The following is a 10,635-nucleotide window of genomic DNA, read 5'->3' on the forward strand; positions in this document are numbered from 1 at the left end:
CCCTTAAGGGCCAGAAATTGGAGGGTTTCTGAGCTGTCCTCCACCAGTGTCGCTGGATGTGTTTTTGTGCAGTCTGAGTAGGGCCCAGAAGATGTCACCACAGGACAGTAGGAAAGCAGGCGAGAGCCTCGAGTCCTCTTAAAAACACAGAGCAGAGTGCCAGATCTATGCAATAACCAGCCCAGGCAACCTCTAGGGTTTCCGTTGTTGGATTTCTATTTAGAAAACTGTGGTGGTTTTTTTTTTAATAATCAGATGAACATCAACACAATTATGGTAAGAGAAAAGCCAAAAATGTGTTAGTAGTTGCAACGCTTTTTTCCAGGGAGGATTTTTTGGTAAAGATTTGCATTCTGGAATAGATATTTATAAGCAACTTACAAGACAAAACTGAAGACTATTTTTGAACAGTCTCAAAAGCAGTCATGGGAAAAAACTCATTTTTCTCCATAAAAGGAGTGGTCAGATGGTCAAATGAGTGGGTTTATTAAAAACAAGCAGTGTCCTGCTCTTGTTTTTGCATTGCTCTGGGGCTGTTCCTCTCATTTCCTCTTCCCTGCCATAAGTTTAACAAGTTTCTCATTTTTACTAGAAAGCTAAAGGGTCATTTTTTAAAGATAACAATGATGTACGAATAAATAAAGCAACTTTTTCTTTTGCAAAGTCAGCGTATAAAAAATGATGCAAACAAGTATATCCATGATGTGTCAAAGCAATCCACTTGGGACTGAAACAGGCATCCACAAAAGCTTTATGAGATCTGCAGCTGTATGCTGAGATGTATTTTAGTTGCTTGCACTTACTTAACTCTTGAGTCTCCAGTCTAGTCCACTGGGAGATCAGAGTGTAAAACTCATCCTATCCAGAGCCTTACAAAAATTGCCACGAGCATACATAGTAGCTCCAAGCAGCTTTGCCCAATTGTTTCTGTAGAAAATACCAATCTCTACAATATTTCCCAATGAATTATGTTTCTTATTTGCCAGGAGTACTAAGACTTTGAACACACTAATGGAAGAAATCTATATGCTATGCTACGTGCTAAAAGAAAGGGGTATGTTGCACATTGTTCCTAACGCTAGGCTTGTGACTCCTCTTTTCGAGTTTGCACATCAAAACTGTCACAACACTTCAGTTACGGTAGAAAAGATTTAGATCTATCCACGCTGTGGTCCCCTGGCTGCCTTCAACACAGCATATCCCCACTTCGCAGGCCGTAAGAAAAGCAATCTGCCTTTATGCTGGATGAGTTGGGCTCTTACAACTCCCAGCTGCTGCCTGTTTCTCCACCTCATTCCTCTGGGTCACCACCGTCCTTTGGGTCACATTGTAACATGACCCGATTTCTGAAATGTGTTCCCTTTGCTGGTGCTATTTGAAGAAAAATATATCTCAAGAGAAGCCGCTCAGTATAGGACAGCTCAAAACAAACTACTTCTCAGGCAGTTGCAAAACTTGCCAACATCAAACAAGGCTTCAAGTCACACACATGAGGTGTGGGGACAGTTATTTAATAACACATGCTTTGTAAATGGACAAAGTTGTGAGCTTTCCTTTAGGTTCAGTTTTTTAAGTTATTATCTATTTATTTATTTTTAAGCCATAGCAAAGTTGCATTTTTTTCTAGTGAGCCTTAGCAATACAGCAGGGAGAGAGTCCCAAGGGAGGGAGTTTTTTCCTTCCTGTGTTGAGGCCTGAGACTCATACCTTTGACACATAACTTTTCCTATTTTGTGGCTTGCGTTGTCAGCTGAGTTTTGAGAGCCCACCAAAGTAACAATTCACTGTGGTCACTCTAATTTAAGACTAAGCCAGTGCTGCAAGCAGACATCATCATGAGCCACTGCGCTGGCCTGGGGCTGTGCACAGCCTTTATGGGAAGGTCAGGGGCATCCTGGACCCATGCACTGTCCAAGTAGCAGGTCTTCAGGGTATATTGCTGTTGTCCAAATAAATACACAGGTACCAGCAGAGGAACCCTCTCTGGCAGAAGGTGACGGAGAGATACAGTTCCTGACAGAAGCACTTCATGAGTACGCAGCCTACATTCATCCATACAGATGCCATAATTCACCAGGCTTGTACAGCACTGCACAAACTTTCAGCAAATAAAAAGGCTTTTATTTATTCAATAAAAGCTAAAAATAACTAATACTAACAAATAAAATCTTTCCCCAATGGTATCTATAGCTCCAGACTGACTCAATATATACATCCCTGACAATTCTTCCTATAGCTAACTAATGCTTTTGTAAGGGACATCAGCAAAGAAAAGTTCACACAGCAAAGAAAAGTTTCATTCAAATATAAACCCAAAAATATATGCCCCTGCTTAAAATCATTAAGGAGGACAAGCCAAATTGAAAAACCTCATGTTAAAAGAAGCAGGTGGGCTGCAAAGCCAAGGATTCAGCTTCAGAAGTTTTCAGAAGTTATCTGATCAGCCATAATCGCTCACATGCATCATGGTGGAGTCATTGTGGCACTATTTTCTTCTGTTAACTATGTACCAGTGCATAGGTAAATCAAGCCAGTCTTCTCTCATGCACTGAAAATACTTGCGGCATCTCAAAAATTTGAAGAAATATGGTTTTTCCTTGTCTGGTTACCAGCAAGCATAGAAATAGACCAACTTTGGGGGATTATGGGATTATCTCCCCTTTTCTATATGCTGCTGATTAGGTGAAGGTATTTACTGTCTCATTTTATACCCTGATGAGTGAGGTCTTTACTGTGAGACAACAGAGGAAAATTTCAGGCCCAACTTTCTGATCTCACCACGTTCCCATGAAGAGGACCTCTCTTCTTGGTCAGGTGCAGACAGTCATGCGTTAGCTCTGCCTACTCTCAGTGCCTGCATACCCTCCCTCCAGAAATTTGTGGCCATCCTAGCACATCTGTGTTTGGCAGTCAGGATGGGATAATAAGGGCAAAATAAAGAGTCTGATGAGCTTCCTGATTGATGCTGCTGCCTACTGCAGGCAGGAAAGAGTCTCTGCCTTCTGTGGCCTGTAGGTAGCACTGACCAATACACAGTTTAGCCAAAATGAAACCCAGCCAAAAGTTGGAGAATGGGATGAATAAATCTGGATTTCTATACTTTTTCCTTTCCATACTGTAGTACTGTTCTAGACACTTTGACAAACAATCTTGAGAACTGATGCTCCAAAATCCAGCTTTTCATGCAAACAGTCATTTGGGTTTGTACCGTGAAGTCTATATTTTATCAAAAAGTGATATGTTGCATTGTATTTGAATTGCTTTCCTGTAGGATTAATTGTGTTTGAAGAATGTACATTTTCCTTTTACCTTTTTCATTGTAAGTGAACCATTGCATCTTTGCAAATGCTTGTCTTCTTTTTTTTCTTTTTTATTTTTGAGAGGGTTTTTTTTAGATTTTTTACCTAGCTAGCATAAACTGAAGGAAAAAAAAAGTAAGAACACAGATAGTCCTAAAGGGATGAACTTAACGTTTTGAATTAGAAGCTGAATGTAGCAGTTGAGAAGTATGGTAACTCAGTCACATAGTTAAAAGCTGTCTTCTATGTTGGATTGCAAAATCAGTTGTTTTAACTGCCTGGCTTTTGAAATGGATCTCTGATAACTGCTGCCACACAGTTCAGTTTAGCTTCAATGTAATTTTAACTCTCATGTTCCAACACTGTACTTTCATTCTATGCTGTCAGCATCTTTACTGACTTCTAGTGTAACTAATAACCATCTTCCTACCCTTTTTTCTCTACCTAAAATAGTGCAGTCACAACATCATCACACTAGATGGCAATGACATCCACAGAAAAGGAAAACAGACTTGAGCATTGAGTTCTGCTGAGGAACTGAGTTATTTGAGAGATTTCACCCCCTCTTATTTCAAAAAGAATATTATATTGGCTAGAGAAATCAAGGTTGAAAAAATAAGGCACCAGTGATTTACATAAAAGAACTTGCCAAGGCGTGTAGGTGAAATGTGTGTATGAGGACAGCACAGCTATTATTTCCAGGGCTGGTTAAACTTTGAACACTATTGATGTCAGAGAAATGAAGGAAAGCCATACCTTAAAAACTGAATACCAATGTCTAAAACTGCAGTGGACGAGCGAAATTACAGTATAATTTCCTTTCAGCACGTCGTTTCCATAATTCTCCTTCAAGCCTTGTCTTGGATGTGTGCTTTGTGTCTTGCTTCTTCCTTCATTTTCTTTCTTAATTGAACCATGTAGCTGTAAATCCAGAAATTAATATTTTAGGAAAAAGAACGGGGGGGGGGAGGGGGAAAGCCTTTTATCTGTTAGAAATCTACAGATTGTTTGCATAGTTGAGTCTTTAAGGGCAGCAATGTCACAGAAGTGAAATTTGCTTGGAAATGTGTACTTTGCAATGTGTTGCTTCCAGTAGAAAAAGGATCAAAATGTTAATCTGACCTTGTGTTTTTGTACACATATACATATGTACACACACACGTATATATTTATAAGTGTACATATACATGTTTATATATAGATGTGTACACAATCACGTGTATTTATATTACCCCACAGCTTGGATGTAGGTAAAACTTCAAAACATTTCTCCCCTCCCCAGGTCAGCCCCGCGCAGAAGGCTCATGTGCCTCTCTCAGGCTTTATCCCAGAGAAATTTTTGAGCACATTCTCCCTATGATCCCTTGGCTTTTCCAGCACTGTGTGTAGCTTCTGGCTCCTTTCCCTTCCCTCGCAGCAAATCAGCTTTGGAGCGTGTGGAGCTGGAGCTATCAGCTGGTGCTTACTGGGAAAGCCCCTCTTGGCCACTCCTGCCGCAACACATTCCTGAGTGCTGGAAGTAAGAAAAGGGATACCACAGAGTCAGTACCCCGCAAGACTAATGGGGGAATCTTCCTGTCTACAGGTGGCCTTGGTTTAAAAGGCCAAAGCCCCCTATGCAAGACCAAAGCAGCTCTGTACGTGAGGGTGGGCTGTTTGTACTTGCCTAAGTGGGTCCTGGCACGTGCCACTGCTCTCTGGTTCTCTGTTCTGGTGGGCTACAGAGACCCAGCTTTTACAAGCCAAACAGTTTACCCTGCGTAACCTCAGCGTAAGGTGAAGGTTTGCTGTAGGTACAACCTGCAGAATACACATCCGCCTCTTGGTTAATTGCCTTGTCTGCCATCCAAATGCTGAATGGACCATCTCCTGAATGCCATACACTTTCTTCCCTAGCAGTCGTGTGAGATGGCAATGACCTTTCGCAAGAAAAGCTGGAAAAGCTTGGAGGTTGCAAGACCCAGGTGCCAAGCTCAGGGGTTTATTTCCTCATTAAGGGCAACTGTGTGTCTGCTTGTCTGGCTCCAGTGCGTGCAGCTGTGCTGTCTGCCCACGAGGACCCAGATCAGTGGGGCTTTGCTGCTGAGCTGAGCTGTCTTTTGCAAAGGTAAGCAAGTACGTGCAAGGAGGCCTCACACTGCTGTGTATTTAAAAAATACACTTTTCAGAAATGAGTTCCTCATGTTTTCATGTAATTGACTTTTCCTTCCTGAAATGAGCACCCTGTGTTATGCTGCCAGCTTTCTAGTTCTTTCACCGCAGCAAAAACCAAAATTCTGACATCGTACATTGCCCATCTGCCCAAAGCTAAATATTTTGTTTTTAAAGTTCATTTGAAATTAGACATTTGTTTTGGAAATATAGGGTCTCAGAAAAGGTAAGTAGGCTTTATCTCTAAATCTTGCTATTTTTTTCAAGCTCTTGACAACGTTTCAATGTTTATTCAGTGGAACTTTTGCTATTGACTTAAAGTAATAACAGACCAGCCCCAAATCTTCCAAATGGACTCTCTGCTGCCAATAAATTATACTGTATTTTCTTACTTAAGGGCATTTCTTACACTTAATGTGGGAATTCAAAAGGTTATATATAGAACTGGGAGCTATACAAACAGAATTATGTTTACAATGTAAATGTTTACCATATAATCTGACCTGTTCGTGCCTCTTGGCTATGGTGCTGTTATTAGCTAGTCTGGCTAGATATTTTTAGTTTTCCCTGTTTATATAGCATCTTCATATACTTTAAATTTATCCATTCATTTTTTACATGGAAAAATTTATCAATAAATAGAATTTTGGGAGGAAGACATTGGTATTATTTGGAGAAAATATTTTAAACAAGTAACAGACTTACTTAAACTGTATCTCCTAGGGTTATAAAGTTGCCTGCAAATTTAAAGGAAATTTAAATCACTAGAACTTATTTCTGTTAAATTCTATCATGCTGGAGAAGTTTTGGAGGAGTAAAGAAAAATTAGTATTAAAAAAGGTGAACACACCAGTATAGGCTGGTTGGCTTGACAATGAGTCTGAGGCTGGATATTGGAAAGATATGGCCAGATGCAATCAGTGAAAGATTTAAGACAACGTAATTAACACCAATCAAGAGCATTTTGTGAAAAATAATTCTTGGGAAGCAAATATGAAATCTATTCTGACGGGGTCAAAAATTTAATCAATAAAATTAACTTTCAGTAGTGGGGCTGCAAAATCATTTGCAGCACTTAAAGTCACAGGAAAGAGCATATCATGTGGTTTTAAATTGAGACTAGTCCATTTAGGAAAGTGAACAGTACAGTTCAAACAGGAGTCAGACTCTGATGGTGGTGAGTGAAGTCCCGCAGCAGCCAGCCTTGGTGAGCCACTGTCCGTTCTGCCCTTCAAATCTCAGAGGTGAGGTGGGCAGAGTTCCTCCAAAACTCGTTTAGATAGTCATGTAGACACAGAAAAAGAAAAGCATTGCTAACCCCAGTAACTGTAGATCATAGGCTGTTAATAGCCTGTTCGGGATGCTTCAAGGTTGCAGTGATACTTGCGTGTATTTTTTTTGTCTCTGCTCACAAGGCTGATGTTTACTTTTTGTTTTTTAATTAACAGTGAAAATCTAACACCATTGTTATTACCTCATTAACCCTAGTCCCAACAAAATCAGGAAGGTTGGCAGCACTGAAACAAACATTTTCTATCAAATATGGAGCCTCTGTATACTTTTTACCACAATGTACACATTAATCAGTATAACTGCACTGCACTGTAATTATACCGATTAATGTGTACATTCATCGTGAAAAGTATACAGAGTTAGAAATACTGGTGCTAAATTGTTTGGTGCTGTTTTCAGGACAGCATACATATAGAAAAACCAGGATTGGAGACCAAAGAGAGGATCCTAACAAGGCAATGCATAAAGGAGAAGATATCTCCTCTTGTAGCGTCACTGCGGATAAGGAGCAGAGAAGAAACCCTCTGAGTGTGCAGAAATCCCAGGGCAGGTAAGGAAGGGCTTTCAGTTAGTCATCCTAACCCACAGGTCAGATTGCACTGGAAATAAACAGCAGGATCTGACCTGTCAGCAGGGCTCTGCAGGAAACCTACTATCGAGGTTTGCTCAGGACAACCTGCCTCACTGTAAACTGAAGTCAGCTACATGTCTGGGCTGTGAATTGTATAAAATATCCAACCTTCAACCACACAGGTGGTGCAGCACATTCTTGCATGACAGCATTCACTATTTGTCCCGCTGGGAAAATAGTGTCAGGCTTACTCATTCGTACAGAGGCATCCTTTTCACAGGACCTTCGCAAAAGTGAGAATAAGTCTTGATCTTGAGCAAAATGTGACAACTACTTGCTGATAACTGCAGTTCCTTATCAGTGTTGTAAATGTGATCAGCCCTTGATCAAGTGCAATGTTTTAGGCCTCCTGAGGGTGGTTACAGGTTCCCAGAGAGGTAGTTTCCCCCTCCTACAGTTAGAATTAAATTCACAGCTTTAAGATACAATAATGTTATTTAATCCTGGGCTAACGCCCCTTTATGCCTACTTACCTGGCAATAACACACCCTTTATGTGGCTTGATCACAAAGGTGCTGATCTGAATCGTTTAAAAAGTCATTTTAAAAAGTTAACTCCAGATAATATAAGGCACTGCAAGGCAGCTGTTGCAATTTGGAAATCATCCTAGATCTTCAGTATGAGGGAGAAGATAAATGTTTTTCCCCCTTTCTAGGGCCTCTGTTGTGGCATTAAACCATGGGTTTGATTTTATTCATTGTGTTCTTCCATACCTGGTGCAAAATGGTGTCTGAACTTTTTTCATAACTGGTTTTAGGATAACTCTCTTGAATCCATCTTTTATCACCAGATGTGCAGGTTGGCAGCTTGTTGGATATAACTGTATTTCATGTATAACTGTATTTCTCTGGCTCTTCTCAGTTTCAGTACTAATTTATATAATGAATGATTTGGTTATTTTGAAATTGCAACTACAATAAATTGAGGGATTCTGTTATACCTTACACCATTTAAAAAATGGAATAACAGGTATAAATGACATAAACCAACCAGTAAATTAGCAGTGAAAATACATTTTGAAGAAACCAACACAATCAAGCCAGAATTGCATTTTCTTCCCAGAAGGTAGTCACTCCATCAGTTCCCCAGTGAAGTTATTGAAATCAGAAATGAGGTAAATTTGCCATCTCTTAGATGGAATTGATCATTTATAAAGTACAATGATTTCAGTGGTGGGGGAAGAAAGGGTTTAGCAAGGGCTAAATAGCCTGCAGGAGTGCTATTGAATGAATTTAGTCTGTCCAAAAAGAGTGTATTTTGTGCCAGATTTGTTGAAACCACGTCTAAATAAGATTTTGCAGAGTAGCCTGTATCTGAGTGCCCCAAATGCTGTTGAACTGGCATGAGTGATAGACAGCTTGTTTCCATGTCACGTGTCAGGGAACTAGAACAAATCTGTTACAAAGGCAGGGTGAAAATTAAAGAAGTGGGAGGAAAACTTGCACAGTCCTGTCACTTAAGTCTGTAAGCACTAGCAAAAACCAAGGAGGAACAACTCGCATGGGATAAAACCATACCAGTGTGAAGGTGGGTAGCAGAAAAGTGTTTGGAAAAACGACGAGAGGCTTCAGCAAACCTCCCCCATCCCCCTCTGCAGAGATTTAATTTGCTTCTGGTGCCAGAGCAGGTGAAAACAGTTTGAACGAAGAGGTGCAGCCTGTGGGGAATCATGAAGGGCTGCTTTCTGAGAGCCTGTAAAACTCGGCTTGAAGAGAAAAATAATTTTTAAAGAGTTTCTTCTGCTTCTTTTCCTTCCTATTATGTTGTCTCTTTTCCTCAACCTCACCTCTTGTTTCCCAGGAAGCGGCTAGGCAAAGGCCCTGGTGTTGAGTAACTGAATGGGTATTGGGAGTTTTTCTCACACCTTTTTCTCTGAAGGACATGCTTTTGGGGGCTGTTTCGGTACCAGAGCTGGCATATTTTGTGAGTGAAAATACTCTTTTTTTTTTTTTCCTGAGCGTTTTCCTCACAAACTGCTGGGTTTCGCTGCCGACTGCCTGACAGCTTTAGCATCAGTTTAGCCTTAAAAGAAAGCCGCGCATCTCTGATGCCCCTTTGCCTCAGTTCAGCCCCCAAAATGGCGGACCCAGCTGCAGAACAGACCCAGTATAGCCGACGTTTGGGCGGGAAAGCTTTTCACCCCTCGTACCTTGTCCCTTGCAGAGCCGCGAGTCCTCGGGTGTTACGAGCTGCCGCTGAGGCCGGGCTTTGGCTGCGCCTCCCGCCTTTTTCGTGGCCCAAGCGCGGTGACAAACGCCGCTGCCGTCGCAGCTTTGGGGCTGGGACACCGAAAGTCGACGGCGGGCGGGAACGGGCCGTCACGAGGACGAGGCGCGCGAGCGGTTGCCAGGCAACGGCGGGCGACCGTTGGGCCGAGCGCGCGCGGGGCCGCCTGAGGGAGGGCGGCCGGGCCGGGCCGGGCCGGGCCGGGCTGCCCCCGGGCCCGGTGCGGGCGGAGGGCGTCGAGAAGCGGCGGCAGGCCGTGAGGGGGCTGTGCGAGGCGGGCTGGGTGCGTGAACACCGGCCGGCGGTGCCCGGGGGAGGCGGCGCGGGTCGCGGGCGGTGTTTGGGGACAGCTCTGCCCGCTGAGGCAGCTGTGGGGGCGGCGTGCGAGGCCTCGTGTTTCTCTGGTCACAAGCTGGCTTCAGAGAGGCACGGTTACTTCTAGACGATCCCTTCCCTCGCTTCTTAGAGAGCTAACGCAGGTATAAACCCTTTTGTTCCCCCAGGGTGCCGGTCTGCGCCGCTAAAACGATGAAGTGTTGAAATAGTAACAGGCATTGCAGTCTTAAAGCTGCGTCTGGCCGGACAGGAGTCTACAGAGCGACAGGTTTAACCTGCAGCACCAGTTGCTTGTGCCTCTGTTCCTACGTCCTCGAGGGTGAGTTAATTTGTAAAATTCACATCAACTGCAGAGTCTTCTGCCTCTGCGCAGATGAGTTGTGGTTCCAAAGTCGGACAGCTTAGTCTGAGGCTGGCCACATTATTTAAGTAAGGTAACAGATTTGGCCTGTCGCTAGAAAGGCTTGGTTAGGGGAGGGAGTACGGAAATTTTTCTCCAAAACACTCAGGTTTATGCTGCTGGTTGCTTAGGTAAGTGGCATGCTGTTCGCTCATGGAAGTGTATTCCACCCACCTTCAGTGCTAGTCAATAAGGACGGATCATTTTGATCCCAGTTGCCAAACTTTTGGACGTCTTCACAGTTTCCGAGTTGCTTACAAGGCAGGGGAGCCATGTGTTGGCTGAAAATCTCCATGCAT

General features: G+C 42.7%; 1 long non-coding RNA gene across 1 annotated transcript; it reads left to right on the forward strand.

The window, feature by feature from the left end:
* The first annotated feature begins 5,355 nt into the window (after positions 1-5,355).
* On the forward strand, positions 5,356-10,249 carry LOC127017754 (uncharacterized). Its single transcript, XR_007766645.1, has 3 exons — positions 5,356-5,406; positions 7,143-7,293; positions 10,104-10,249. It is a non-coding gene; the product is annotated as an uncharacterized LOC127017754 (long non-coding RNA).
* Positions 10,250-10,635: the final 386 nt, after the last annotated feature.

Source organism: Gymnogyps californianus, chromosome 6 (assembly GCF_018139145.2).
Source record: "Gymnogyps californianus isolate 813 chromosome 6, ASM1813914v2, whole genome shotgun sequence".
Taxonomy (NCBI): Eukaryota; Metazoa; Chordata; class Aves; order Accipitriformes; family Cathartidae; genus Gymnogyps; species Gymnogyps californianus.